The 6,514-nt window shown below is 39.0% G+C and overlaps 1 pseudogene across 1 annotated transcript; it reads left to right on the top strand.

Moving 5' to 3' along the window:
• Positions 1 to 3,655: 3,655 nt before the first annotated feature.
• On the top strand, positions 3,656 to 5,711 carry LOC307104071 (cytochrome b-c1 complex subunit 2, mitochondrial-like; annotated as a pseudogene). Its single transcript has 2 exons — positions 3,656 to 3,680; positions 4,323 to 5,711. The product of its transcript is annotated as a cytochrome b-c1 complex subunit 2, mitochondrial-like (transcript).
• Positions 5,712 to 6,514: the final 803 nt, after the last annotated feature.

Raw genomic sequence — 6,514 nt, 5'->3', positions numbered from 1 at the left:
TAATTACTAGTCTTTTTACTGTTATAAAATACAAATATCTATATACTGAATTTCCTTTTAAGTAAATGATTTTTTCTAAGCACTACATGAAACCAACCGTCTAAAGAAAAGGTGGTTTCCTCTTGGAAGCCTCCATGCCTCTTGCAGGAGTGTAAGGGAGTCAAATATCCCCTCCTACACCCACACTGTGCTTCCACCTACAGGCACAATGAGTCACACCCATTATGTTCTAGTTTTGTAGATACCTTTATCACCACTGTGTTTAAATGTTTGTTTCTATGTGCCCCATCACCACTGCCAGGATTTTGAAAACAAATCTTGTCTTATTTATATTTATTGTTGTTCAATGATTACAATGATAGTTAAAACAATAACAAAAAATAATAATAAGGGTCTACTATGTGCCAGGCACTGTGCTAAGTGCTCAACATGTATTGTCTTAGTTAAGCCTCTCAATGACCATCTGGTATATGAACTATGATTACCTTTTTGCTCAGTGAATGTGTGGCACATGCCAGGTGCCCAATGAAGTTTGACTTATTGATATTCCATAGTTTCTAAACTTATTTTCCTGAAATAAATTAAAATATAGACTCCTGGGGGAGAAACAAACATACCAGGGATTCCCAGTGATTGAGAACCCTGACCACTTACATTTGAGGGATGAGAGTGGGGTAAGGGTGCTCCTGATATTAAAAAGGAAAGGCAAGTTGCAAAAGCCACAAACATTGTCGGTCCATCTCTACCCCTTAACACAAAAAGGACTGTATCAAATTACTCAGTTTGCCTGGGAGAGTGTCAATTTCTTTTCTCTCTTCTGATGGAATATTTTAAAAGCCTCCTTTCATTTTCAAAAGTCTTCTGTTTGGATGTTATATTACTGATCACCCCAACTACAAAGTCTCAATGTGAATGTGACACACTGGGCCAATGACCCATCTGCTTCTTACCTGTTTGATTCACCTATCCTATCCACCCACTTAGGCCAATGGGAATGTGACAATGGGAATGTGACACTGTGAATTGAGACAACCTTGCATTTGTATTAAATAAGGAGTAAGGGTGAGCCACAATGGTCTCCAGGCAACAGGCCACATTGCCACACTAAGGTCAGCAGAACAAATGCCAAAAGAACTTTGGAGCAAAAGAATCCTGATGGCATTATCTTGATATGTACCTGGCCTTGATTTATCCTTGAGGTTATTTGACTGCATGTGTCTCTATGATGGTTATAAAATAAAAAGTAACCACACAGTTCATAGAGGCAAGAACACTGGTCTCCCTACCTCACACAATAAATGTCCATGTGTGGTTATATGATCATAAAGGAAAAAAAAAAGAACAGAAAAGTACAAAGTAAGTTTGTTGCTGTGGGGGTGTGTGTGGTGGGATGGGACAGGGAGATAAAAAATCCAATGGGACAGAAAGGGGAAGAGAAGGGGAGCCAAACAAACAAAAAAATAACTTTGTCTTCACTATAGTCTGAATGTTTAAAACTCTCCCCCCAAAAAAATATTTTTTTTATATGTTGAAATAACTCCCAAAGGCTATGGTATTAGGAGGTGGGGACTTTGGGAGGAGCTTAGGTCATGAGGGTATAGCCCTCATGAATGAAATTAGTACCCTTATAAAAGAGATCCTAGAGAGCTTATTCACTCCTTTCCACCATATGGAGACACAGTATGATTACAGCTATGAATCAGGAAGAAAGCCCTCACCCTGATCTCCAACTCCCAGCCTGAAGAACTGTGAGAAATAAATTTCTGCTACTTATACACCATCCAGTTTGTGGTATTTTGTTATAGCAGCCTGAACAGACTATGACAGCACTAGGGGGCGGTGAGGGGGGAAGAGCAAATTATAAAAGTATGCTTGTGCACTTATGTAAAATTATTTATGTGTACGTATGAATGATGGATAAACTACTAGTCTAGGATTCAATGCCACCAACACTCTGTAAGAATATCTTGTTTACCACAGCTTCCCAAGCACTTAGTGTAATGCCTATAGTACAAATATTTCTGAAGGGAGGAGGCAATAAAGCAAACTAGCAAACCAACTTGGTTTCTACTTAGTTATATAGCTGTGGGCAATGCTCCCTTGCTCCTACTGTAGCTGAGAGAATGAACAGTTGTTTGCAATAGTATCTAATACTCAGGCAATGATGAAGGGCAGATCTGAGCAAAAAGTTAAGCCAGATACCCCTAGACAAGGTGACCACCACAGTGCTATAGTGGCAGCCTGCTTTGAAGCTATTGTGTTTGATCTTTAAGCATTTTTAATTCAAAAATTGCACACATATACACACAGGCAAAAAACAAACAGTTTTATAAAAATCTGTATACTTTTTAAATTCATACTGTGGGGGAGAAAAAAATTTTACTTATCCTTCTAGCTTCTTTCAGCTGCTCTAATAATTAAATTAATATGAGACAGATTGACTGGAGAAAATAACCAAATTTAATTACATACGTACATACAGAGATACCACATGCATGAGCAGTTCAGAGAAAGAAAGGTAAAATGAGGTATACATGATATTCTGAGCTAAGAGATAATATGTTTTGAGGCTTCAGAAGTGAAGAGGGTAATTTGCAGGATAATAAGACAAGCAGATGTTCAGTAATTTCAGCAGTTGCCCTTCCCTATAGATAATAAAAAGTCATTTCTAGTGATAACTCTAATTTAGATAAGGCCCCAATTTAAATTATTTAAGGGAGAAGTAAAAGCTTCTTTTGATCCCACAGGGTCACAATTTCCTTCAGCTCAGAATAATCCACATACCAAAATAATGCACATACCTCAGGCCCTTAAATTCTTTTAAAGATATGAATGCCGTCCCTCACATTTTTTTAATATTCAGATGTATAAGCATATTCTTTTTATTAACAAAATGAGATCAGACATTTATATTATTTTACAAAAGTAGAATTTTATGATTCTCCTTTTTAAACTTTCTTTCTCACAATATATCACAAGTATCTCTCCAGATTTGGTCATAGAAGGTCACTGTATCAGTCAGCTATTATCATAGTAATGATTCAGAACAAATCCAAAATGCAATGACTTTCAACAGTTATATTTTTTATCTTTCTTTTTCAATTTGGCTAGGCTCATCAGGACTCTGAACTTCAGGTTGGTGCAGTTTGCTTTATGTGTCTGTTACATCCTCCTATGACTAGTGGGGGATAATAGCATGCGATGCCTCTTATGATGGCAAAAGCTCAAGAGGGGTGAGTGGAATAATACCTCTTAAATCTAAGATCACTACATTGTCACTTCTGTCCACATATCATTGGCCAAAGCAAGTCACATGGCCAATTCAATATTGGTGGGGTGGTGAAATACACTCTACCTCTCCTGTGAGAAACTGCAAATCATCAACAAAAAGTGTGGTTACTGTTAGGGTCACCAAAGGAGGAATGCACAAGGCCAAAGTGGTAAGGGATTATAAATTTTTTAGATCATCTGGATACCAGATGGGCTGAGCCCCCAAATGGCGCCAGCAACCAAATACTGGGAGTTAGAGGCTTTTAAAGGACTCTCGGCGGGCTTTTCCTGGGAGGAGAATTCTCTGTACAGGTCTGGATTCTGGGAAAGTCTGGATGGGAGAGATAATGGTCTTAGCAAATGGAATGTGGTCTAAGCAAGTGAAATGTCCTTTGTGAAGTGGCCTAAAGGTGAGTTCCCAAGGGAGGGGGTATTGATTCAATTATTTGATGAGACCTAACAGTTACTGGGAGAGATGCATGAGTAAGGATGCACGTTGCTATGTGTTTAACCACTCCCCTGTTGATAAAAATTAGGTTGATTACAACCATAGAGCTGTGAAGAACATGCAACTTGTCCTGTTTCCCTTTTGTCTGGGTTTCCATGAAGCTTAAAGCCAAATTTAAGTCTCAATTAAGGCAAATTGCTCATAGTTAGCATATCCATAGACTCATTTTCTATTCCTAGTTTATTGAACTTTATTTTATTATCCTTTTTTGAAAGCTTCTTTAATTTTTAAAATGAAGAATCAATGTATGATTAATTTGAATTTTATAAGTGTCAGAATCTCCTGACTGACCGTTGAAGTCACTAAAGAGAATCATGGGTTCTAATGTGTGGTCAATGCCCCAGACTCTGCCTCCCAGAGCCTTCTGGAGCCTGGTCTCTATGCATTCATTAGTCACACTTACTGCCATCAGAGGACAGGGAAGGGAAAGAATGCAGACTCAAATGAGTCCACTTAACTAGTTAGCAGCAATTCACTGTGGTAGAAATTTTAATGAAGGTGGAAAATTATCAGATAGTCGGCCACCATCTTGCTTTCCTTTAAGCTGGCCATGATTGTGGGTCAGAGCAATTTTGGGCCACAAAGCTGCCAAGCAGAGCCAGATCCTTCTCAAGATTTTATTCCCTCCAAGTTACACCCAAAGTGAAAGCCACGACTGCTCCTGCAGGAGTGCCTGCACATCCTCAAGACCTTGAGTTTACCAAATTACCAAGCAGTTTAGTGATTGCTTCTTTGGAAAACCATGCTCCTCCATCAAGAAGTGGTTTGTTCATTAAAGCAGGCAGTAGGTACAAGGACTCTAACAACTTAGGAACCTCCCATTTGCTTCATCTTGCATCCAGTCTGACTACAAAAGGAGCATCATCTTTCAAGATAACCCCTGGAATTGAAGCCATTGGTGGTAAATTAAGTGTGACTTGAACAAATTAAAACATGGCCTACACGGTGGAATGCCTGCAGGTGACATCAAAATTCTAATGGAGTTCCTGCTCAAGGTCACCACAGCACCTGAATTTCATCAATGGGAGGTAGCTGTCCTTCAGTCTCAGCTAAGGATTGACAACGCTGTAGCTTTTCAGAATCCACAGGCTCATATTGAAAATATTCGTTCTACAGTTTACCGAAATGTCTTGGCTAATTCTTTGTATTGTCCTGTTTATAAGATTGGGAAAGTGACAGCAGATGAATTACATTACTATGTTCAGAACCATTTTACAAGTGCAAGAATGGCTTTGATTGGACATGGTGTGGTTCATCCTGTACTGAAACAAGTTGCTGAATGATTTCTGAATATGAGGGGTGGGCTTGGTTTACCTGGTGCAAAAGCCAGATACCTTGGAGGTGAAATTTGAGAACACAATGGAGACAGTCTCGTCCTTGCTCCTTTTGCAACAGAAAGTGCTGCCACAGGAAGGGCAGAAGCAAATGCAGTTAGTGTTCTCCAGCATGTCCTCGGTGCTGGGCCACCTGTCAAGAGGGACAGCAATGCCAACCAGCTTTCTGTACCAAGCTGCTGCCAAGAGGATTCACTAGCCATTTGATGTTTCTGCTTTTGATGCCAGTTACTCAGATTCTCCACTCTTTGGGATTTATACTATCTCCAAGGCTGCAGCTGCCAGAGATGTTATCAAGACTGCCTACAACCAAGTAAAAGCAATTGATCAAGAAAACCTTTCCAGTACGGATGTTCAGGCTGCCAAGAACAAGTTGAAAGCTGGGTACCTAATGTCAGTGGAGTCTTCTGAAGGTTTGCTGGATGATGGCAGGTCTCAGACTCTTGCTGCTGATTCATACATGCCACCATCTAGTCAACAGATTGACTCAGTAGCTGATGCTGATGTCATAAATGCTGCAAAAAAAGTTTGTTTCTGGCCAGAAGTCAATGGCAGCAAGTGAAAATTTGGGGCATACACCTTTTGGTGATGAGCTGTAATACTGAAACACATTGAAAGAAAGAGATGGATGTTTTCTCAACCCCGAACAGCAAACACATGAATGTCATAAGTCTAGACTGTATCATATATTTTTGTTTTCAATGAGGTGAAATACTTTAAAAAGTATAAATGCAAGTAATTGTTCTCAGTGGACCTAAAGTCAATAAAACATTCGAGTGTTAAAAAAGAAGAAAGAAAAAAAATTATCAAATGGTGTTCCTCTCTGTTTCCAGAAAAAATCTAGGGTTGATTTTAGTGCCCTACACAGCATCTGGCCCTAGTCATGTACTTAAATGCATAATGATGCAAAGTTATGTATTTATCAAAAAGAAGTAAATATAGTCAATAGCCAAAAGGAAATTCTATTTTAAAATTTGCAACCTAATAGTTTGGACTTTTGTATTTTTAAAAGTAGTATCAATGTAAAGACATCTTTGCGCCCCCAATCTCAGGAATGCATCCTTCCTTACAATCACCTACCTTTCCTACCTATAGTCCTCACTCAGTGTCTCACTTCCCTCCTCACTGTCAAGGAATAAAGAGCAAGTAGTAGATTACCAGCTCACAATTTGGCTCCTTTGGTAGCTCTAGAGCAGTCACCAAAACCATAGTCCAAGCTTTCAAAGGTGGTTTTATTAGCAGCTCCCGTTGGTATGCCATTATCATCTGTTAAAAAATTATATTTCAGAAGGTTCTTTATAGTATCATAAAGTGGGAAGGGAAAGTACTGAGGTCACCTTGTAGTGTAGGTAGATTTATTATTTAAATTTAGATCCATCAGACATGAAACACTTTTTTAGCA

Source organism: Cnephaeus nilssonii, assembly GCF_951640355.1.
Source record: "Cnephaeus nilssonii genome assembly, chromosome: 8".
Classification (NCBI taxonomy): domain Eukaryota; kingdom Metazoa; phylum Chordata; class Mammalia; order Chiroptera; family Vespertilionidae; genus Cnephaeus; species Cnephaeus nilssonii.
Note: the sequence above shows the minus strand (reverse complement) of the source record. Positions and strands in the feature narration are given on the sequence as shown.